We start from the raw sequence: 26,026 nt of genomic DNA on the forward strand, positions 1-26,026 counted from the left end.
AAGAAGAAGAAGAAGAAGAAGAAGAAGAAGAAGAAGAAGAAGAAGGAGGGCTGATGAGAAAACATTGTTTAGTGAAAAGGAACTCTTAGAAAATACGAAACTAGTGTTTAAGATAAACCTTTAAGGTCCTGTGATTCACATGGCTTCAGCACGGAAAACCCAAAGCAGATGATGCTCTTGACTTACACCACTGGCATTGTGATGATTAATGTAGCGTTCTCTTTGATAAATTTTGCTGTAGTCATTTCAGTATGCACAGATTCTGGAAGATTCAGATGTAATCTGTACTTCTCATAGACCTCAATCAATAAATCATCCCCAGAAACACTAAGGTCAGGGAGACATACTGAATTATTACCAGGTGATTTAACTTCCATTTCAATTTTCAGAGGTTTCTCATTCTGATCAGCCACAATTTTTAATTCATAGGCTGCTCTCTCTCTTTATCTCCACCTGGATCTCTGTACTGGAAAGCTCTTCCATCCGAACCTTGTTTTACTTGAAACCTGGTTTCTTGGCAATAAAAGTTGAGGAAAGTGACCTGGATTGCTCACAGTACTGCTTCTGATCTGTTCAAGGATCAGTTTTTCTCCATTTTCTCCTTAAACCCATGGGGTCAGTTTGGATTCCAGTCAGATTTTGCTTCATCCTTTGAATGTTTCCTTTTATTCTAAATTCAGTAATACCGTCAGAATATGAGAGAATAAATTGGAGTTGTCCTCAATGCACTTCATGGCCATCCATATTAATTGATGTTTTTTCGCAAGATGGTTTCCTCTGCCTAGAGAACACGAGGATCACAGGCTACATCAACAACTATGCTCACATCTGATGTCTCAGACATATCTTCTGGTTATCACCACTTACAGGTACTGGATGAGTGGCTGACTGCAGAGCTGGATGAGTAGTCAACTGTCCTTTTCTGCTGACAAAGGTTGATAAAAAGTTTTTGGGTTTTTTTTTCTTTCATTTTCATGATCCTGGTGTGTAGACAGAGCTGTGGTTCTGGAACAACCCTGAGCTGTATCTGTTCTTCCAGCTGCTATTGAAGGAACACCATATAGCTCTCAGGGCTGCTTTCAGCTAGAACATCTCAAAGGCTCCAGGACAGAGTAACCTGAGTGAGCAGCCCCTTTCAGGATCATGCCATAATTGAGGTAAATATTCCTCTGAAGTCCCTTCTCTTAGTCTCTTGACCTGAATTCTGCATGTTTAACAAGCTTTTGCTATGATGCAATGTTGCTGGTCCAGAGACTGCCCTTCAAGAAGCAAAGATGCAGAGTGTGGACTTGCACCTGAATTGATCATAACCAAGTATTTTATTTGTTTAATGCCAATGCATAGAAATCATAAATACAAAAATGCATATAAAACAGAAGTATATAAACATGATGGAGATGCCACATTTTAACATGAAACAATGTTAGCCCAGAAAAGCCTGACATGGCTCTTGTAGCTTCACAACTGTCATCTTCAAACATGCATACTTAACTATACTAAACACCTCCAGGGATCTGTCATCATTTGAATTATTTCTTGGGGCCCATTAACCATGGATGTCAATTTTCACAGGAACGTCATAGGTCAGAGACAATCGAAGGGAAGAAGGTGAGTGAGCCGTGAAAGCAACAATTAACCTCAGAGAGAAGACCTGCACTTTCTCTTTGCATAGTAAACAAGGACAGAAGCCTAGGTGCACCGCAAAACTAATTGTTTGGTCACAATCAAAGGTTTATGGATCTGATTTTGTTGTAACAACATTAGATACGGTGGTCACACAAATCTTCACAATCAGTCTCATGAATTCTTTGTCACATTTTTATCGTAAGTCTCACTTAATAAGTTCATAGCAGGGATCCCTGGGTGGCGCAGCGGTTTAGCGCCTGCCTTTGGCCCAGGGCGCGATCCTGGAGACCCGGGATCGAATCCCACGTCGGGCTCCCGGTGCATGGAGCCTGCTTCTCCCTCTGCCTGTGTGTCTGCCTCTCTCTCTCTCTCTGTGACTATCATAAAAAAAAAAAAAAAAATAAGTTCATAGCAAAGGCTACAAACTGACAAATGTGTCTTCACTTGCAGCTGTCCCTCATTAGAAGTGTTCACTCAAAGTTATTTTGTAAAGGAAAACATTATTTGCAGACATGACTCTTGACTGGAGACTTCCGTGAACACAAAAGCCTTGCCCTACACAAGCTTTGAAGGAGATGCAGGAAGCGGTCCGTGCCTTTATGCCAGGGGCAGTGCCATCACGGGGCAGCCTGTGCTGGTGTGCAGCCCTTCCAGATAAACGCAGGAAGATAGGAAAGCAGCACAGACCGTGTCTGAATTAGCAGTAGGGAAGGAAGATGTTCCATGGATGTTGTTGCAGTGGGAGAAGGGGCCAGCGGTTTGCAGAGACAATGGACATCACTGTCAGGGAGGCTTCATTCAGGAGAAATAATAATTCAGAAGAGATGAAGGGCAACAGTGTATGGACAGCTTCATGTTCCGGCTAACAACATGGATCACATTCCCTCAACAGATACTACTGTGGTCTATTTGAACAGGAAAAGGAGGAAGAGATCTGTAAAGATCAGGCCTTAACTCTGAAAGACTCTGAATTTTGTCTGATACATAGTAAGGAATTCTTGTAGATATAAACACTTTATATCATTACTTCCAAAGCACCTCTTTCAATAATTTTGAAAAACTTAGGTCAATATGTGTTTAAGCGTACATACACACTCTCTAGTCAGAGAGGATGGCGATGACAGGTAGGAATGATATCAGTTGCCTGGTGGAGAACCATGGAGGTCTCAGAGCAGAGGCATGAAAGATGCTTGTGGGTTTTGAAACAGACTCTGTCTTATGCTGAAGAGTCAATGGGTTCAGAGGAAATAGCAAAACACAAGGAACACTTCTTCATGACAGTCTTTTAAGGATACTCCTTTATCTTGGCAGAAGTGGCGTAGAGCAAACAGGTACCTGCGTGCTTCTGCCATCTTGCACGTGAATCTGGTTCTCATGAGTCCAGACCCATATTCCAACTCATCCAGGGAACTGCTTGCCAGACTAGGCGCTAATCCTAGCCCTTCCACTTTCACAGAAGCCATCAGCCAACACTCTACCTGCACTTTCTCTGCAACCATCGGTCCCCTCTGTTGGGGGTCTCAGCGAGCTACCTTCAATGGCATTTACTTTTGCCCCTTTCTTTGAGACTTCATTGCTTGAGATTGCTGATCTCTTCCCAGAGGATCTGTCACTCAGCCCAGTGTCTTTTGCTCAGCCACATTGCCACTTTTCCCTGGCTGTGTCCTGCATGGAACGTGGAAGCTATCCAGATACCACCATGCTCTTTAGTTTATGTAAAGCCAGAGCATGTTACAATAATAACTTCTTTGTCATTTTCAACATCTGGAGTGTGAACAATCTATAATTCTACTAAATATCAGATCCCATTCCAATCAGCAACTATTCATGACTAAGAAATATGGAATAAATAGTTATCAATAAAACATGAATATCATTGTTTAACTTTAAAAGGAAAATAATTTTCCTATCTTTTAAGCTCAGCAGGTAAACACAATAATTTAAGCAAAACATTAATTTTGTAGTAACTGTTTGTAATTCCTGTCGATGAAATTTCAGCCTGTCACCATCTTCCAGTTAATGCATGGTGAGGGTCGCTAGGAGGTTATACCTTCAGTAGACACAATTAGTTCTTACATTTGCTTGCTTTCCTAAAACACAGATTATCACCAAAGAGAGATCGATACAGACTGTGCAACATTGGCAAATTCCTCCATATACAACTGAGTTTGGTTGATCTTACTAATTGTTATGAGCTGAATTGTTCCCTGCCAAGAAAAACAACAACAACAAAAAAAAGCATTGAATTTCTAACCCTGAGTACTTTAGAATGTGACCTGATTTGGAAGTAAGACCATTGCATACATAATGTCCAGATGAGGTCATGCTGGAGTACGGTGGGTCCCTAATTCAATAGGACTGTAGATGACCGTTGTAAAGACACAGACACACAGGAGATGGCATATGAAGATGAGGGGCTGCAGTGATGTCTCTTATCTGCAAGGCAAGGTAAACATGGGGGGGCGACCAGAAGCTGGGACAGAGATTGAGCAGATTCTCCCTCAAAAGCCCGTGAAAGTACAAACCCCACAAACAACTTGATTTTGGACTTCTAGCTTTCAGAACTGTAAGACAAGAAATGTCTGTGCTTTTAAGACACCTAGTTTATGGCACTTTGTGACAGCCGTATAAGGAAACTAATTCATGATTAAATATAGCTGATAAAGAAGTTTTAATAGGTCAAAAAGAAAGTTCAGTCATAGAAGCTAACCACTTCAGATAGGCTGACCTGTCAGCCTTTATCTCAAATACACACACACATCCACACTTACACATGTGTGTGTATATAGTCATTGCATCAAGGTAAATTTCTCATTCTTTCCAAATAGATATGTTTGATTCCATAATGTGGAATGTTGTGCATATAGCAAATGGAGGGATAGACACCCTGATAAGGAGGACTCACTCTCTGCAGTTCAAGGACGAAGAATATTTTAAGTCAGTGTGATGCTCCCAACAAGAGAAAAGGTGAAGAAGAGAAGGAAGAATCTGAGCAGAAGAAAGGGACCCCATACTTCCTCCGGCCCTCGACAGACTCAGGTTATGACCGGTCTACTAACTTAATTATTATGTTTTCACCTCTGCTCTCAAAAATGTTCTAGTTTGAGGATGAATTTCATTTGGACATAACAATCTAGAAATACAATTTCTAGTTCCTCTCTGTACCCTAGCTTCTCTGTCTTCAGTAAGTTGCTGAGGATCTTTGTACAATGGGAACCATCATATTACGTCTCTTCTCCCAAGGTCAGCCATGAAACGAAAATGACATGAGAAATGTGAACATGCTTTCAAAGTCAGGAATCTTATTCAAATGCCAGATGTTTGTATCACAATCCCAGCAAAGTATTAGCACTCAGTTACAGGATGCTGTTTTCTTAAATATGTGCTCTTCTTCTACAGCTTGTACCCGTTATTTTCTTGGTGGCCACTGCAATATGCTCCAACCCAATTCCTTTGCATTAGTAGTCACCTCTGACTTTGTCTAAGGAAAAAGAGAAGGGAGCTAACATTTATTGAAAGCCTACAGCCTTATAAGCACTGTGCAAGGCACTTGACATATATTATGGCCATAAATGCAGTTATTTATTAAACTCCCATTACAAATAGGCACTGTGCTAAGTGGCTTGCATAGATCAGAACATTTAATGCTCATTACCCATACTTGAAATAGTTACAATAACCCATACTATAAATAAAGAAATGGAGGTCCGACATATAAAGCAGTGATATTTCTGAACATGAGTTCAGATTCAAAGTGTCTGATTTCAGGAACAGTTCTGTTCTTTTGAGCTAAGTGACCTTGAATAAATCACTCTGCACCCCTGTCCTCTTTACTCATCCAACAACAGGCACATTCATAGTACCTCATGACTAGGATTATTATGAAGAGTAAATGAGTTAATACATGTAAAAGTTTAAAAAGTGCCTTGTACATAGCAACTGCTCTGTAAGTGACAGCGATAGCTGCTTGCTACTACTGTCACTAATGTTGTAATTAATATTATCATCATCATCTTTATGTACCCAAGGGCACACAGCCAGTAGGTGACAAAATAAGATTCAAATTAGGTATTTTGAGCTTTCACTGTTAATCCAGTCAACAATTATTTATGTAGGGTGTGCTACGGGGCCAAGAATAAAATGATAGGCTAAATCAGATGTTCTTATTTATATAGCCATTGGTTTTACTTTTGAAGGGCTCACATTCTACCAAGAAAAATTTTAAGCTAATTGTGATAGTTGGAAATGAAGGGTGCATACAGGAGCACACGATAGGTGTACATCCCCCATTCTAAGAGAGTCTTGTAAGTCTGTAACTGAAAGTTGAGTCAGAAGTTAACTATACAATGACTGGGGAAAGAATGTGGATGAGAGTCTTGAAATTGGAACCTGAATGGGGTATGGACAGTTTGGTGTACCTAAACAGTAGGTTTTAAGATGAGCTGGAGAAAAACCAAACAGTGCAGACAGGAGTCAGAGGAAGAAAGTCTCACAGAGTGGTGGCTGTCAGGGGCTGCAGAAAAAAGAACTGGGGAGGTGTCTACTGGCTTCAGAGTTATGGTTTTGTAAGAGACTTTTGAAGAAGTTTTAGAGATAGGTCACTCAACAATGTGAATATACTTGTCGCTACAGAACTGTACACTTAAAATGGCCAGGAAGGTAAATTTTAGGTTATGTGTTTTTTTTACCACAATTAAAAATAAAATAATAAATTAAAAAGTCATATTGTTTCTTAAGGAATTAGATTTTATCTGTGTGGCAACAAGAACTGATTGATTATGAGGTTTTCAGAGAGAGAACAAGCGAAATAATTGCAGGATTTCCAACCTCCCGATATCAGCCTCAGAGAATGCCACAAAGAATAGCAAGCAGCACATCTGTTTTGATAATTTTTTTTTAAATTAAGAGGTGTCGATATTTAATCTAAACAAAGAAAAATGAATTAATCATTTTCTGGCATCCAACAAATCATTTGAAAGCATTTTATATATTTCATAAATCTCCTAAACATAATACAACAGAAAATTATTAAAATGAGAAAATCAACATCTACACAAATAAGAACTATCCAATTAAAGTGCTCTTAAACCTCCTCCTCCTCCTCCCCCAAGAATTAGTCACCACTCAGATTTCAGAGGGGTAAAAATAGCAACTCCAGTAAATTAAGTATCACTAGATGCCATCCTCCACATAATGTCCACTTCTAGCCTTAAAATAGTTATTTAGTAGTCCTATTATTATTTTCTTCAGACTAAATCACTGGCTCTCAAATTATGTACTGGGATCCTAAAATTTTCCGTATCGAAATTAAAAAAAAAAAAAATGACTGGCCATCCTGGTTCACTGGGTAGAAAAATAGTCGATGAGATTGTTCCCATTTTAAGTTTGCTTCAAAACGATTTTTTAAGCTTATGGGGCCTATTTATGCATTCTGAAATAGACATATATAAGGAAAGCAGCAAATAGGTATTACTAGAAAACTTAGAGATACAGAATGATTTCTATCATTGACTTGTGTACTTAAATGCAGATATATACACATATTCCACTAGTACAATTCCTACTGTTTTATATCACTGTATTATTACTCTGAAATTACTTAAATTATATAAATACAGGACCAGCAGGTATCTAGCCAGCTGGATGAGTTTCCCAGCAGAGGCCAACAGGTCTACCTTACTTGATCACAAGCAGCCCCCCTCCACAGGCACCCTATCCTAAGTGTGTTACCTATGGCTTTCTTCCTCCTACCTTGCATTGCACCTTTACGTTGGTGTAATAGTCTCGGCAATTCTGTCTTCTTAGTTTGGTCTTTGAACCCTTCTGTTCCATGACCTCTGAGAAAGCTTGTCAGGCAACATACAGTCAGGTACCATAATATTAAGGAAGTGTCCCCAATGTGGTGACCTCTTTGTTTTCTGTTTCCACTTCTTTCAGCCAGGATAGAAATATTGTGAGCACATTAAGAGAGGAAATAGATGGCTAGATACTGCAACACCATTACATCAAACTTTATTGTATGTGTATATGCACACAGAGAGACAATATCTATAAACATCTATAACTGTTTATCAATGTCTGTATCTATGTCTATATTATATCTATGCACATAGAGCTAGAAAGAGAGACAGAGACATTGAGATCAATATATGGTAAAGTACTCTAATGAAGGGACTGTCTCATCTAAATGATAGTAATATAAGAAAAATCAAGAAAGGGAAAACCAAGCATATTTGACTTCTTAAAACCAGCACCTAAAAATTACTGTGATTATGTCAAAATGGCCATGCTGTGTTGTCAAACATAGGAAGCTTAACAGCTAATACTGAGAAGTCTCTTCAATCACAAAAATACTCATCAGATGACCAATATCGTAAAATCTGTGGAAATAGTGCAAAACAACCAGGGACAGTCTGGGATATATTCTAGTGGAGTTTACAATTTTTCCAGGAAAAATATTCTCTGTACTAAGGTAAACTATAGGTTATTACGGCAAGCCCTTTGAAGAGCTATGATTGATTAGTAATTTCCCAGGTATTGGACTGAAAGAACTGGTACAAATTATGAAGGGATGTAGCTCACAACTTGGGAGTAGCTTATACATGGAAGACATCTAGTCCCTGCTTTTCAAGCCAATGCAAATTACTGGGTGTCCTTAGTAAGTGCTATCTGAACCAAGCGCTGTTCCTCACCCACTGAAAGAGATGTCTAGCAGATATATCTGCCACTTCACTGAATGAGACTTACCACTGCATGAAAGAAAATATGCAGCTAGGATTAGAATGCCACAGACACCCCACCACCACCACCACACGTGCAAGCAGCTCAGCAGAAGGATAGTAAAATGACAACTTTCTGCATTTTCCAGCTTTGTTGTGTTAATTGCAATGTATGGATTTTTCACTGCACCACAAATGTTCAACAAGCCATAAATACCCATTTCCAAAATGCTGGGTATCATTAGAATGTGTGCTGAATAAATGCAGTCCAGCAGGGTTTCTAAATTTCTCCCTAAAATATTTATTTATCTAACAACAAAAATCCAAGGTGAGTATCTGGTTGATGTGGATGGAACAGTATAGCTTGGTCATGTAAGTAATGGCATAGTGTGTGTGTGTGTGTGTGTGTGTGTGTGTGAAGTGCCATCTTATCTTCATTAGTTACTAGAGCTTAGCACAGAAGCTTGCAACCCTACTTACCTAATATTTACCTATTTAGTTCCAATTATGTGTGTATGTATATAAATGTGTGTGTTTCTGCCTATATATACACATACAAATAGTTACACTACTTAAGGACAGATTTTAAAATGAGAATAGGCTTAAAAAATGAGGACAGATTTAAAAATGAAATTGAATGGTCTCTCACAAGACCATTTGGTAGGTGGAATTCCTAACTATTTATATTCATAATAAATTAAAATAGATGCTCTGCTTGCATCATTTATAAAACCTGGTCTCACTGAGTAGTCCTGAAATATCATCTTAGTTTATTTAAGCCTACTAAATTAATAAATATTTAAACTAATAAGTATTACCTAGATTTGGGGGGGGGGGAGTGAAAGGAATGAAATATTTAGAGCATACCTATTATTAAGCCTTAATAAATATTTGAGGAACATATTATGTCTATGACTAATCACATCCTTTAGGGTCCAATCAACTAGCTGTTTTAAATTCTTCTTTATCTAGGTCACATTAGCCTCTTTTTAAAAATAGCTATATATTAGCTGGGTTTTTTTCTTTGTTCATTGTAAAACTAAAAAACCTAAAAAAAGAACAATCATCCATAATAGCTCTACTAGAGGCTACCAGTAGTTACATATGATAATTATCCTTCATCTTCAGTTACGAAGTGAAGTGGATGTAATTGCATATAAGGTGTAGGTACAAGGAGTCTTTTTGCAGTCCCACCCTTTTTATGTAGGAGGGGATTGTGGCTAATGAGCACCTGAGATCTTTAGTCAGTGTCACTGAGGACAGTGTTAGTAAGATGAACCCATATCATCCCCAGCAATCAAGTAAAATAAAATGGACACCTTTCATAGTCGACAGCAAACTAATGAAAGCAATGGCTTAGCAGATGTGTTAGGAATGCTGCTTTGAAAAAGATGAAGTTGTAGATAACAATGTACTCACTCAAACATTATCTTTTTAAATCAAGTGAAAATCAGACAAAGAAAATGTATGATCAGGTCACTAAAATAAATTTTCTTCCAAGTGAAATTGTATTACACAACAGACCAAAATGCAGATCTATTAGCTTTAACAATGACAGGAGAAACACATATTGAAACCTGTAATCAATTCATTGTCTCAAGTATTGGCTGGGTAAATGGTATGTATAAGAATTAAGTAGATGGATTAAGTGTCATTAGAATATTTTAGAATTGTGATCAGCCTATGAAAAGATTTATATCTGTATATGTAAAACATAAGAAAAATTTCCTATTACAAACTTACTGATACTTGGAGCAACAAAGAGTGCTGATTCAATTTAAAACACAAGACAAACCCCATTAAAATAAACTGATGTAATCGAACTTCTAAACTGCTGATTGCCCTATATTGATTTCGTGGATTCAGTTCAAAACAGTCACAGAAAGGCACAGAATGTGCACTTCTGCCCCAGTCTTTGTTTTAATGAGCATCTGATCCATAAAAAGAATCAACGAAAAGCTACAGAAATAAAAGAAAATTAATTTTTGCTGTCATATCACTGGAAGAGCTCAAAAGCAACTCAGAGTTATTTTTTTACAATTTTATTTTATATTTTGGCTAAAGGAAGCACATGGCTGACAACAGCAAGAATTAGAAATTGGGGTGGGGGCAAAAGCATAAAAGAGTCAGAGGGAAAATGCAGCAGGAGAGGGAGAATCATAAAGAGAAATTCAGGTGCAGAAAATGATGCAGAAATACGCATGGTGTGCTCCTCTCATATGGAAACAAAATAAATGCCATGTGCCCAAACACAGAGAAAAAATTTAACACATGGAAATGCACACCACATGACCTTCTATGGTAGATTTTCATGAGTTAAAGTAGCACTGTGCTTTGTAGCCAGAGGTATAAATGGCTTGTGGCTTCCTGTTACTTACCTCCAAATGAAATGAATGAATTCAAGGGTCGGGACTCCCTGTCCCTGATCCATATCCAAGTGTGGTTGGGCAGCAGAGGCAGATTCTAGCCCTGCATTAGTGTTTCGTGGCAATAACTGGTTATTAAATTCTATTCTAGCATCCTAAAATGCTCTACAATGGTTTATAAGAGTTAGCTTCATAGTATACATCAGAATATTCTATGATCACATATCTATATATCAATTAGGGGACAAGGGCATTCCTTCTGAGAAGAAACCTAGAATCACATTAATACCTTAGAGTTAGGGAGAATTTATGAACTATCACATGCTTTCTTGTAATAATGTAAGCATTATGTGGACGCCACTACATATGTGTGTGAACAACACGGGATCCACTTATATGTGGATGTTTTAGAGCTACAACACTATAGATGTATTTTCTCTTCCTTATGATTTTCTCAATAACACTCTCTTTTCCCTATCTTAGTTTATTGTAAGAATACAGTATATAATGCATATAACATACAAAATATGTGTTAATCAACTGTTCATGTTATGGATTAGACTTCCAGTCAACAGCAGGCTGCTAGTAGTTAAGTTTATAGGGCGGCAACAGTTATATGCAGATTTTTAACCACATGGGAGGTTGGCACTCCTAACCCCCTGTTGTCTGAGGGCCAACTGTAAATATATACATCCTTATAATGTCATTTATAATAGACATTTTCTCTGTTTGTTATCAGACCCTACTCTAGATCATACCTTAAGACATTGCTAAATCTTTACAGAGTGTTTGTCTCTTTCCATGTTTCTATGTAAGAAGAGATCTGTTTAAAGAATGGGGAGACATTTATAAAGAAAGAGACATGGAGAAAGCAAGGACCCCCAGGAATCATCACTAGGAGGTCATTATAGGAAATACTCCTAGAGACCTAGAGAGGGAGCAGGAGCAACAGAGAGGAAGACTGACCTGAATGCAAATCTCAGCACATCACCTGAGTCCTCAGTCTTTGAACAAGTCATTGCACCGTTTGAACCTCAGTTTCCATAACTGGAAATGAAGTCCATGAAGCTGCCTTCTGGGATTCATTTCCAGAATAAAATTAGACATTACAACTACAGTGCTTTGAACAGTATCTGGCTTATCATAAGCGCTCAATACGTGGATAATGGTTTATTTCTAAAATTATGGCCCAGATATGCTAAATATTGCACGCTTGTGGCAAGTTATTCTACTACTCTGATTCTTAGCTTTTCTTCTGCAAAGTGAAAATAAACATACTTATCTATAACTGGCACTCCTCTGCAGGAGTAGGGATATTCTATGAAAATACCTTAGTTAAAAAAAAAAAAAAAAAAAAAGAAGGAAAGAAAGAAAATACCCTAGTGAAAGAGCACAACAAGTAATATTACATAGTAGTTTCAAAAACACTTAGGATATGAACAAAATCATTGAGACTTATTTTTTTAAACTAATTGAGATCTCCAGAAAACACTTATTAAGAACAGGGTTGGACAATATAAACCATCCTCTGAGTAAGTACTCCTCTATCGTTAACACGTAATAAGCAAATAGAAGAAAATGAAATCAAATCTTCTTCGGAAGTAGGAGCATCAATTCTTAAAATTCACGTTACCAATTGAGAAATAAGAGTAGTTGATTGATAGATACAGCAAATTTTTCAGAATTCAGAAATAGAGTGCTTAATTGAAGAACTGTTCCATTAAGCTTAAGTAAACCAGGCAGTGCCCCTTAGATCCGTGGCTGTGTGTGGACACAGCTATGTTCTGCTTGTGAGCCTAAGCTGTAGTGGGCTATGGTCACTACTTTGAAAATTTGATCCGTGTAGATCCTCCAAATATCTAAACTTCAAAATCTACTTCAGTTTGTCCTATAATTATGATAGTCTCCAACAGCAGCCAGAGTTACCTAAGACATCTTGATTATTTCTGTTGTTGGGACTGACCTAAAATTCAGGGGCCATTGTGTGAGGCCTGACATTATAAGTGTAGATGAGAGCCAAGTTCGACTGTGTATGTGGTAGTGCTGTTGTATGTTAAAGTTTTAAAGGTCAAAGAGTTATTTAACATTATTTATGCATAGTAAATTATTCACAGATAACACAGGATAGCAACTCTAGTTCACCAATCAAAAAAAGCTCCACGGCTTCAGGAAAGATATTTTTCATAATTATTTATAACTGGGCTTTAACTTCTGAAATAGACTTCAAAGTACCATCTTCTTACAGGTAAATAATACAGAATCTCTTCCCCAATGATTCTTCTAATTGCTTTCAAGCCATTATCCAATTATTTTTCTCAAAAATGCAGGGTTTACCAGTAGCCTGTCTGAGAGTTGACTAGTGTAATTAGGAAGATATGTTAATGGCTGGGGTGAAGTCTCAATAGGACCATTGTAAAAGGTCTTCAGACTGCTTTGTTCTCTCTGACTTTGAGGAGTCAATTAAATCTCCAATGACCTAAACTGTCATCTTTTTCCTTCCCTATTTAAAGAATTTCCTTTTCTTTGTGTCTTCTTTGCTTCTGGCAATTCTTTTGTTGCATTCTTGGTTTGGGTTTAAATTTTGCTTGACCTTTTCAAGGTCCTTCGAGACATTTGTCTTCCTTCCAAAGAAGAGTCTGAATTTAACACCTTATGTAAAATCACTTGACATGCATTTTTTTCCCCAATGGGGCATAAAGTAACTTCATTTGAAAATGTCCTTAGAAGAGTGCATGGGCAGTGCAGTCTACTAAGAGTCCAACTCTTGGTTTCATCTCAGGTCCTGATCTCAGGGTCCTGAAATTAAGCCCTGAGTCAGGCTCCATGATCAGCAGGGACTCTGGTTGAGATTCTCCCTTTCTCTCTGCCCCCGTTGCTCATGCTTGCTATCTCTCTCTCTCTCAAATAAGTAATTTTTTTTTTAAAAAGAAAGAAAATGTACTTGTAATTCATATAATATTTTATCTTACAGTTTAGATTTGCATTGTTAGTGATTAAAGCTCAAAAAATCTAGGCAAATTACAAATATAATGCAACTTTTACCTTTATTTCTTGGATGTTTCCAAATCCCAAATTTCTAGACTGGTTTGATTATATTTTAATATAAAGTTTTTATTAGTATATGATAAGTATTTGAATTCTGATTTCTAAAATGTTTTGCAATTGAACATATAAACAGATCTTAGGTCTATAAATTATTATTGTAATTCATATATAATATTTAATGGCTATCAAATAGATTGGAGGCCACCATATCTACCTATTTATCTGTCTCCCTAAATACGTATTTATGTAAAATATGTATGTGTATATACATATTCAACCTAAAATATAAGTTCACTGAGGCATTTGAAGAGTTGTATGAAATGTTACATGAGGGATCCCTGGGTGGCGCAGCGGTTTGGCGCCTGCCTTTGGCCCAGGGTGCTATCCTGGAGACCCGGGATCGAATCCCACGTCGGGCTCCCGGTGCATGGAGCCTGCTTCTCCCTCTGCCTGTGTCTCTGCCTCTCTCTCTCTCTCTCTGTGTGTGACTATCATAAAAAAAAAAAAAAAAAAAAAAAAAAGTTACATGAAAAAAAGTCTCTTCCTTAAAAAAAAAAAAAGTCTCTTAACAAAATAGGAAACATATCAGCAAAGGATAAATTAACTAATTTGAAATTTGCAGCATCATTCACAGTGGCCTTTCCTAAAATTTACTCAATAAAAAGAGAAACTCTGCAGTGAAATGATGGTAGGAAACACAGTAATTAGATCTCTCCTTGGGTCATGGTCTTGTGTATTAGCCTATTATAATAAAACCTCCAAAAAGCTTGAACCCTATATAAGAGAAACACCTGTTAACAACCCTTGGAAGCAGCGTTCTATGGGACACACTATTAAAAATGCAGTATTTGAAAATTACATGCAAACTCTCTACCATTTGTGATTGTTCCTAGTTAAAAATTAATGTTTAGATTTTATGGAATGGAAAATTTCAGGATGGATCTTTATTACCTCTTACATTTAAAAGAGGTTTCTTACATCTTATATTTGCTTTATTTAATGAACATTAAATGAGTATATAGAATGTACTTTACTAAGTACAAGTAATTTAGGATGAATAATTCACAGTTCTCAAGAACTCTTTAAAGAGCTCAATTTCAGCAAAGAATAAGGCAAAAGTACTGGTTCTTAATTAAGGTAAACAGTACATTGACTATGTGTCTACAGAAGCTATTGACTTGTGATATGTACCTTATTTAGATCCTTGACACAATCCACCTTGATAAATTATTTTCAATTTTCTTATCAAAAATATGAAGTGAAAACAAAGACAGCACTAGAATATGTGAACCTATCTTACGATATATGATAAATCACAGTTCCAGATTATTGATCATATGCATGGAATAAGACAGGTTAAAAAATAATATTGAGGGGTGCCTGAGCTCAGTTGGTTGAATGTCTGACTCTTGGTTTTGGCTCAGGTCGTGATCTCAGGGTCATGAGATTCAGCCCCAATTCAGGCTCTACACAGCAGGGAGTCGATTAAGAGTCCCTCTCTCTCCTAGGATGCCTGGGTGGCTCAGTGGTTGAAAGTCTGCCTTTGGCTCAGGTCATGATCCCTGAGTCCCAGGATCGAGTCCCACATCGGGCTCCCTACGTGGAGCCTGTTTCTCCCTCTGCTATGTCTCTGCCTTTTTCTGTGTCTCTCATGAATAAATAAATAAAATATTTTTTTAAAAAAAAGATTCTCTCTCTCCCTCTCCTTCTGCTCCTCCCCACTCCCCTCTAAAAATAATATTAAATAATAATAATAATAAATAATAATAATGTTGAATACAGACTTCTATTTTTGTTTAAAGCTACTATATGTTTATACTTTGAAGTTATTAATAGATTACTTTGCCATGGGGTAAACAAAATAACAATTTTCTAATCCCAGGGGATTGATATTTTCTTCTTATTCTAACCATATATCTTCGTTTCTGCATAAATTTTCTAAAACAAAACAAGACAAAAAATTATCTTACAAAAATTTTCCATTGTATTTAATAAAATCATATTTGTGTTTTAAGTTTGCTTTCTTTATTTAAAAATAACAATAAATATCACTATTTTGTATGGGTTTAAGATCAACTAGGTTATACAGGTCATTTTGTTTCAGTCCTGCTAAAGACAGTTTTTTCCCCTTAAATGACCAACTTTAAGTATTTTTAAGAGTTCATTATTAAATTAATTACTTAATTAAGTCAGCCTGTTATGCTTCTATTCATCAAACATTAATTGAGTGTCTACTATGCTACAGATACCAAGCTAGAATATTTACCCCTTAATGAATGCAAGAAGAGCAGCCACTTATTTCTATCACTTCTCTTGACATTTCCAATATATTGAAGAAGGTTCGTTGCAGTAGCTGTAATTCTAAGTCAGTCTAAATGCGTGTATTTTTCTTCACGTGCATACATGTGCTGCAGAGCTCCAATTTTATATGTCATGGTATACCTTTTGCAAATGATTTGTAAATCTTAGTGGCAGCTCTTTATTAACAAGCTCTCAAGAGATTCAATGGACTTTTAAATCAGCTAGGAAAACCAAGACTGGATCCCAAGGCAGTTCAAAAGTTTAATTTTATTCTGGAATTTCTTCTAAAATTAGGATGATAAAACCCTTAAAAAAAGTAACAGATTTTACAGAAATTCTATGTTCAGCTCACTATTCCTGACTAAATAAACTATTTTGAACAAATTATGACCTTTCTGAGTCTAAATTTTTCAGCAGTAAAATGGAGTTAAAAGTACCTCTGATCTAACAAACAGTATATCCCATTGGTTGTGGCATCCCCTATCATTTATTAATTCATCCAACAGATATTTACTGAGTATCTGTTGTGTGTAAGACTTTGCTGCTGGGCAGTGAGGATGGGAATGTTGGGAAAACAGTCCTGTCTCTGCACCCAGTCAGTTGAGGGAAACAGACTGCTATTAAATTAACCATGCTCTGAAGAAAGCCAAAAATTTCTCCAAGGACCAGGCAGAAATCCTAATTTTTTATGAACCCTCCTCCCTCTTTTCAGAGTGAGGAGGGATCTTTCCTCCCTGGTATCTCCATATTCTGCATGTGTCTAATACATGAAGTCTCAGAGACTACAGCATACTAGAGTTATCGATGTGAATTCCTAGTCTCCCCATTGGGTTATCAATGTCATTTGGGCAAGAAAATCAAGTTTTACTCTAAGCTAGACAACATTTTAGATGCTGGGATGTGTTATGTCACTTACTCTTTGTAACAACATGAGAAAATACGTCTACCATTTCAAAGACAAAGGAACATGATTTGGGGAGGCTGAGTCTATCTCAGGTTAGTTAGGAAATGACTGGGCAGGTTGGTGGAGATGTACCTGGCCTGGAACAGCCCAGTGGTGATATCTTAGGAACACTGACACAGTAAAACTGTCCTAAAGTGACAGCTAACCTTCTTTTTCTCACATGCGCAACTCACTGGGCTTTACAGCCAGAAGGAAGAAGGAAGTGCCGGGGGCCCATCAACTGTAGCTTCTGAAAGCAGTCAGGAGAGAACAATACAAATGTACAAATCTACCTAAATCTGGGGCGAAGTCTTTTTTTTAATTTAAATCATTATTTTCAGGGCTCCTGGGTAACTCAGTGGGTTGAGCATCTGCCTTCAGGTCAGGTCATGACCCCGGGGTCCTGGAATCGAGTCCTGCAACAAGTTCCCCAGAGGGAGCCTGCTTCTCCTTCTGCCTATGTCTCTACCTCTCTCTGTGTGTTTCTCATGAATAAATAAATAAAATACTTAAAAAATCATTATTATCAGTAGAAACCTACAGCATGGGCAAATCAGCAGGGTGAGAGGCAATAAAGGGCCAAGAGGAGTTCTCTCGGCTCTGGAGCCTGACAGGGTGGGTTCTTCTCTTACCCTCCCCTCCCCAGTTGAGCGAGTCACTGTTCCTCCACTCCTTTTCTGTAAGAGGAGACTAGTGATCAAACCTATGTCAGAGGGTGGTAGTGAGCATTAATGAGAAAGTGCACATAAACTCTCCTGGCACATGGTAAGCTTTTAGAAATGATAGTAACATAGTGATTAACAGGTAAAGAACAGGTCACAGGTTTACAGGAGCATTACATCCTGATAAGCGCCATCACCAAGCAGTAGTCAAGTCAATACGTGTGCTCTTAGATTGCATCACATCTTCCTTTATTAATCCATTTATTACATGAACTTCACGAGCATTTTTTGAGGACCCACTATGTACCAGGAACCATGACAGATCTTAAGAATACAAAGTTGAGTAGGAAACAGTTTCTTTCAGATGTAGCAGATTTTAGAACAGACAAAAATGTGAATGCATACTTGAAAAATGCTTGAGATGTGCTTGGATGTAAGTGCTGAAATATAAAAAAAAAATTCAGATTCAGTGGTAGTCCAATAAAAATAGCTAATATTTACTGATGCCTTTCTGTTTGAGGCAATTTATCTAATGCTTCATATCTTCATAAAGTATCTTGGATGATCGCCACAGCATCCTGACAAGAACAACATTATTATTGTGCCCATTTCAAAGGTAAGAAAAGCAAGGTTAAAAGACAATTTCAAATTTGCCCTAGCCACACAGCTAGTAACTGGTGCAGCTGCAAGTCTGCCTCTTCAGCTCTGGAGAAGAGCAGTGAAGAAAGGGAGACCAAGCCCCTGGTGCCTTTCAAGGACAGAACTTTAATTTTATATATGTTATAGGAAGGGAGGTAAAAGAGACATTAAAGAAACTGGAGAAAATAAACCTCAAAAAAAAAAAAACTCATCACATTTCATATAGACTTTATATCATAGACTACTAAAAACTGGTAAACATATTTTCACATTTTCCCCAAAATGGTCTTCATGCCTGTGACATGACATTGTGCTTACCTTTTGTCCAGTTCAAATTCTCTGCCAATGTGTTTGCTGGTGAATTAAGAATGTAATTTTATAAAACAGATTTAAAAGGGCACATTTTAAGTTTTAAAGAACTGACTCCAGGGCAGCCCCGGTGGCTCAGCGGTTTAGCGTTGCCTTCAGCCCAGGGTGTGATCCTGGAGACCCAGGATCAAGTCCCACATTGGGCTCCCTGCATGGAGCCTGCTTCTTCCTCTGCCTGTGTCTCTGCCTCTCTGTCTCTCTCTCTCTCTGTCTCTCTCTGTGTCTCTCATGAATAAATAAATAAAATCTTTAAAAAGAAAGAAAGAACTGACTCCAGATCTCAAAATGAAGGAGACCTAAATAAATGAAAAAACTTGTTACCAACACCCAGGGCTTTGGGGGTGGCTGCATATTTAACATTAAGTGGAGTGAATGGTACACCTGGCTGCCAAAGCCCCCTTACAGACCTAGGCTGCAGGAACAGAAACCCAGGACTCAGAACAAAGAAAAACATCTGCCTCCCTCTATTCCTTGGTGTGTGGAATGTGTTTGGAGCATCATGTTTAAATCTGGCCACCACATTTTAGGAAGGAACTTACTTAGCGTGTGCCCAGAGGAAAAGAATCAGGGAAGTAGGAAGTGAAAACGATACCACGTGAGGAGCACTTGGAGGAAACAAGAACATAGGACTCGAGAGCCCCAACACCCAGAGGGGGTGTGACCGCCCAGTGCACATCTGAGACACCTAAAGGAAGCCATCGCCACCAATGGGATGACTTCTGAATGCAGGCCAAAGTCAACAGTTGGACGTTTGATAAAGGCAGACTTCAAGCCAGGGCGAGGACAGGAGTGGGGCATCTTAGTGAGGGAGTGAACTCCCTATTTTTAGGAGGGGCTAAGCACAAATGTTCTGTAGGGACATGAGATGAAGGCTATAAACCCAAAACTCCCCACCCAGCTGTTGCTCAATGCTCTTCTTCCTCCTGCCTCTCTTTGTTCAGTATGTGCAACTCTGTGTGCAGCATCCTATTCTCAGAGACTCTTTTCCAACAGCCAATGGCTTTCAGCAGCTTCAGCTCTCACCCCTAACCCTCATCTCCTAAATCTGCATCTTTTAGTCACAAACTCTGATTTTTCCAGTACCATTTTTTTTTTACTAAAAAGATTAAAAGTATTTCTATTTAACTGCTCCTAATCTTTCATTCCCTACGGTCATATGTCATCAAGTTCTTCTTTCCTTTTTAAGAAAATAAGATTTGTATGAACATCATTATTTCATGTTTAGAATATTTTGATTGAATTATTATAAAGAGATGCAATATTTTCACAGCTCTATGCTTTTTCATACATAAATCTCACTGACCTTCTTACATGTCTCTGCTGTATATTCATTCCATGGTCTCACCATATTGATCTAAATGAGGATGAACATCTTCACACCACCATTGTTATAAAATTAATTCAAATATCTGAGTTTGGGAAGCCCAGGTGGCTCAGCAGTTTAGCACTGCCTTCAGCCCAGGGTGTGATCCTGGAGACCCAGGATCAAGTCCTACGTCAAGATCCCTGCATGGAGCCTGTTTCTCCCTCTGCCTGTCTTTCTGTCTGTCTCTCTCTCTCTATTCTCCGTGTCTCTCATGAATAAATAAAATCTTAAAAGAAAAACACAAATATTCGAGTTTGTTCATGAGAGACTCCTAACTCTGGGAAATAAACAAAGGGTTGCAGAAGGGAAAGACGGTGGGTGACTGAGTGACAGGCACTAAGGAGGGCACTTGATGGGATGAGCACTGGGTATTATACCATATGTTGGCAAATTGAATTTAAATAAAAAATTTAGAAAAACACACACACAAAAATTAAAAAAAAAAATACCTGAGTTTGTGATTTCTACTTAGGCTATTTCAACCCTGCCCATTGCTGCTCTGAAATAGAAAAGTCCATCTCTGATACCATTTCTGTAATACATGAGAATGGCATATCTTCAATTAATTTTCTTTTTTTAATTTTTTTAAAGATTGGTTTATTTATTTTAAGGAGAGAGAGAGAGAGAAAGAGAGAAAGAGACAGCACAAGCTGAAGGAGCAGAGGGAGAGGGAGAGAGACTCCCAAACAGACTCCGTGCTGAGCGGGAAACCCAACGCAGGACTCGATCTCATGAACTGGAGATCATGATCTGAGCTGAAATCAAGAGCTGAGTGCTTAACCGACTGAACCAGCCAGGCAGCCCTCGTCAAGTAATTTTCATTTCCATATTTTATTGAGGGAATATACAGTTACAGACCAGAGTTCATAATCTCTGATTCACACATATAATAATGTTTCTAAATCAGATCTAGTAGCTTTCATACACTGATATGTTTCCACATGCCTTTCTGGTTATAATGAGCAGAGGGAAGGAGTCACAGACTCATTCTCCCCTTGACATGCTAGTCCCTTCTCACATTCTCTCAGCCAAACCATTCATAGCTGTGAAAGAACACCGCGTCTACACATGTCAAAAGCTAACTCTCTACTACTCTTAGACTAGGTTCTACATTGGCATTTTCACATAGCAAGCTGAGATCTCTGGTGATTTAATTAGTACTCTTAAACTGTCTTTTGAATTTCTTCTTTTACTCTCTTTCCACCTTCTCCTAAGACCACAAGGAACTTCCTTTTACTAAGGAAGCAAATGCTAACAATTCAATTATTTCCTTTCCATGGCATGCTGAGACCTTGATGTTGGACACCCTCTGCTATAAAATTTAAAGATGATTCATGGCTGTAAGCCCTCTGGAAAACAATGTTGTATTTATTAAAAATGAATACAGAATATTTTCTTAAATTTTCATACAAAATGTGCTAGTATTACTTTGGTCTCTGTATCCAAAAGATATATTTTTTCCCCTAAATTCACAATTGTTGTTGCTGTTGTAGTTATTGGAGCAACATTCTCTCCTTGGTCCTCCTTTACACAAATTGTTGTTCTTAAATTTGAAAACTTCTGGAAGTCAGCTGACCTCAGGCTTTGTATACTACTCACAATCTTCTAGCTATTTGCACATTTCTTTCTTTCTTTCTTCATTTATTTCCTCTTACTTTCCATATCTTCTATCCCCCACCCACCTAAATACTTTAACATTTTTTGAAGTGTTTTTTTATTATGCAAACTTTTGGCTTACTTCCACACTGCCATCTAGCACAAGTTTTCCCTGCCTTAGAGGAAAGTCCTAATCCCAGTTGCAACTTCCTGATCTACAATGTGACAGTGATAAATGATAGTCATTTCTCAGAAGTGTCCTAAACTATCAAACAAGTTAACGTATTTGAAAAGCGTATTAATTTCTGAAAAGCACTATGCAAGGGTGGCTCTTACTATGTAGCCATTTCACAGGGGCCTCAAACTGACATTAAAAACCTCCTGTGGAGGGGCACCTGAGTGCCTCAGAGGTTGAGTATCTATCTGCCTTTGGCTCAGGTCATGATCCCAGGGTCCTGGAATCAAGTCCCACATCAGGCTCCCCATAGGGAGTCTGCTTCTCCACTTATGCCTCTGCCTCTCTGAGTCTATCATAAATAAATAAATAAAGTCTTAAAAAAAAATAAAACCCTCATGTGGAAAGACATCCTTCCTCATGGATTGGAAGGGTTAATATTATTAAAATATCCACACTATTTCAAGCCATCTATAGATTCAAAGCAATCCCTATTAAAACTCCAATGGCATTCTACACAGAAATAGAACAATCTATTTTGTATGGAACTGCAAAAGACGTCAAATACCTAAAGTACAAGCATGTTTGGGAAAAAACAAGTTGACAACCCCATACTTCCTGATTTCAAACTATATTTACAAAGCCATGGTAATCAGAACAGTATGGCACTGCCATAAAAAATAAACACATAGGTTAATAGAATAGAACTGAGAGCTCAGAAATAAATTCATGCATATACAGTCAACTAATATCTGAACAAAGAGCCAGGAACAATCATTGAAGAAAGGAAAGTCTCTTCGATATATGGTGTTGGGAAAACCAGATAGAAACATGCAAAAGAATGAAATTGGAGCCCTACCTTACATTAATCACAAAATAAGCTGAAATTGATTTAAGGATTCAAACATTAAGACATAAAACCATAAAACTTCTGTAACAAAACACAGAAAAAAATCTCCTCGACACTGAGCTTGGCAATATTGGATATGGCACCAAAAGCATGAGTAACAAAAGCAAAAATCACTAAGTAGGACTACATCAAACTAAAAAGTTCTGGACAGCAAAGAACAAAACAAAACAAAATAACAGAATAAAAGAATAAAAAGTTAACCTTGAAATGGAAGAAGTTATCTGCAGAGCAGGTATCCGATAAGGGCTAATACCTAAATATATAAAGAATTCATACAACAAACAGCTAAAAAAAACAAACAAAACAAACAAACAAACAAACAAACAAAAAACAAATAATCCAGTTGAAAAAAATAGGCAAAGGACATGAATAGACATTTTTCCAAAGAAGTCACAGAAATAGTGAACAAGTACATGAAAAGGTGCCCAACATGACTCATCATTAAAGAAATGCAAATCAATACCATGAGGAGCTGTCACTTTGCATCTGTTAGGATGCCCATGTTCAAAAAGACAAAAGATAAATCCTGGTAATGATATGGGGAAAAGAGAACATCATGCACCATCAGCAAGAACATAAACTGATACGATCACTAGGCTGAACAGTATGGAGGTTCCTCAAAAAATTAAAATAGAACTACCATATGATCCAGCAATCCCATCTCTGTGTATTTATCCAAAGGAAATAAAATCATCTCATTTAGATAGCTCCTGGTGTTCACTGCAGCATCATTCACAATAGCCAAGACATGAAAACAGTGTAAGTATCTACTGAAAGATAAATGGATACAGAAAAAAAATGTGGTATATATACATGATGGAATATTATTCAGTCACAAGAAAGAAGGAAGTCCTACCATTGGCAGCAACATTGATGAACCTTGAGAGCACTCAAGGTGTTAGGTAAAATATATCAGACAAAGAAAGACAAATACTGTATGACCTCCCTTTAAGTGGAATCTGTAAAAGCCAAACTCGTAGACACAGATAGTAGGCTGGTGATTGCCAGGGGACGGAGGGAAGAGGAAATGAGAAGATGTTGGTCAAAGGATACAAGCTTCTAGTTATAAGATGACTACATTCTGGAGATGTAATGTAGAGCATGGTGACTACAGTTAGTACTTTATTGCATAATTGAAAATTATGAAGAGAACAGCACTTATATATTCTCACCATAACAACGAAAAAAATGGTGATTATATGAAGTGAAGGGTGTTAAATGACCTCATTGTGGTAATCACTTTGCAGTATATAAGTGTATCAAATCATCACAGTGTATACCTTAAACTTACACAATATTATATGCCAATTATATCTTGATAAAGCTGGGGTGGAAAAACTCAATGCCTTCAATGATAGGATGTGAGTTCCTGGATTATGAGGAACAAGTTTTTAACTCATCTTTATATTCCTACCATTCAGTATATTGCCCATCACAATTCAGATGTTCATTTACTGAATTACTCAATCAATACCTGCTATGCATTTTATCAGTTGCATATACTAGAGCTAGCAAAAATGTTAAATATTTATCAAATTTACGGTGGATTTGCAGCTTACATTTTACTTGTGCTAATCTTACAAATTTCTTCTTATGCAAGGGGGAAAAAAAACAGTATTGTCCATGCCAATGTTATTATACAGAAGATCTAAACTTGTATACTTTTGGAACTAGAGATGTCTCTACAAAAAAACTCAATTTTAAGTCCATGAATCTTTCCCACATTAATCATTCTGACCTAGGTGCTATATGAGAGTGTATCCACCTGAAGTGGAGGCTGTATGACCCCAGCCTTAAGAGATTTAAAAATCAACCTCCAGGTGAAGAAATAGCCAGGGAAATTATTTTAAATCTGATCTACATGTTGGATCTGCACAAAACTTTATTTCACTTTGCCCCTAGCCCCCACATGTAAACTCTGTCCCTTTCCAGGTGCTGCATGAGTCTGTCCATGTCTGTTCCCATCACTAATAATATTACATGTCTGAATTGTGTTTTAAGAGTGTGATATTTGGCCTGATCACTTAAAATTCATCAACAACTTCTGCTAATTGACAGAGGCAGAAATTTTCCAGTTGACTAGACCGTGTCTGAAACCTACCCTACCCTTCAGCTCTTCCTTACAGCACTTCATCTGGAGTCTATTTTTTAGTTCGGTGCTTCTAAAAGCTCTGTCCTCTGATTTTAATTATTTATTGAATTGAACACTGCTTGCATTAACTGTAACCATTATGTGGACAATAAGAATATATGCTTTAACTGTTATAATAGTCTCACCATCTGGCTCAGTATAATTTGTTGAATGAATAAATAAACCAAGCAACTCATTAATCTATGGTCCTTTTTATGATTATTTTTCTGCATGATACTGACTCCTATGAACCAAACACTGGGATTTTTATTTGTTTGTTTACTTCCTAGCAGATGATGAAAATTATAGAGAAGGCCAAGTTACATTTCTGTGTACCAATTTTATGTGAAAATCTTATGAAAACCCCTTAGCTGTTAGAAGTGTTCTGACTCCCTCCTCTCTAGGGCTCAATGACAGAGCTGCACTCTTAGGAGGCCAGCGGATCACAGAGAACCAATTCCATGCTACCGCTCCTCTCTGTTAGGGTAAGGTATTAAGAGAACTCTCCCCCTGAGAGCCTAAAGCTGATCACAGCTGCAGATGGTATCTGAGATGACAAACTACACACAACATCAGGAAAACCTGCACACATTAGGCTCTACACATTTCATCTGTTTTAGAAAAGAAGATTTTTCATGAAGACCTAGCACACACCACTATTACCCTGTTTTACTTAAGTGATGTATCTCAAACAAAAAGTGATTTTGGACAAACAGGAGGAGCAGATATGGAAACTGCATGCTTCTAGTGACCACTAAAACAGTAATTGTCTTACACTGCTATGCAAAAGCAGCATGAATGCCCGAAGACCAGCTCCTAGTGTCAGTTTATGAAGATTTTCCACAGGAAATCATTGACTCTTGTTTTTATGTATAATAGAAAATTCGGGTTGTATAAAAGTGTCACAGGTGAACCAGTTGAAGACTTACCCTGATCAATATTGAAAATGAAATTGGTAAGAAGTATTGCTCCATTGAGATGCAAAGAAGTGCTTAGAGTAACTGTTCTCCTGAACAAACTTACTAATGGTTTTATTCTGATGATGGTGGTTCTCAAAGAAACAAAGAATAACTTTCCTGGATGGAACTCTAGAAACTCTAGGATGTGATAGGATACAGATGGTACTCAAATTGGCCTATGTGGGGAGGCTTACTGTACAAAGGGACAGTCATGGATAG

General features: G+C 37.6%; 1 protein-coding gene and 1 pseudogene across 2 annotated transcripts in view; both read right to left on the reverse strand.

The window, feature by feature from the left end:
* Positions 1-26,026, reverse strand: part of FAM155A (family with sequence similarity 155 member A) — a 626,592-nt gene that overhangs the window by 529,561 nt on the left and 71,005 nt on the right. The gene's annotated exons all lie outside the window — the stretch shown is intronic.
* On the reverse strand, positions 183-1,150 carry LOC100686462 (annotated as a pseudogene).

The sequence above is a fragment of the Canis lupus genome, chromosome 22 (genome assembly GCF_011100685.1).
Source record: "Canis lupus familiaris isolate Mischka breed German Shepherd chromosome 22, alternate assembly UU_Cfam_GSD_1.0, whole genome shotgun sequence".
Lineage (NCBI taxonomy): Eukaryota > Metazoa > Chordata > Mammalia > Carnivora > Canidae > Canis > Canis lupus.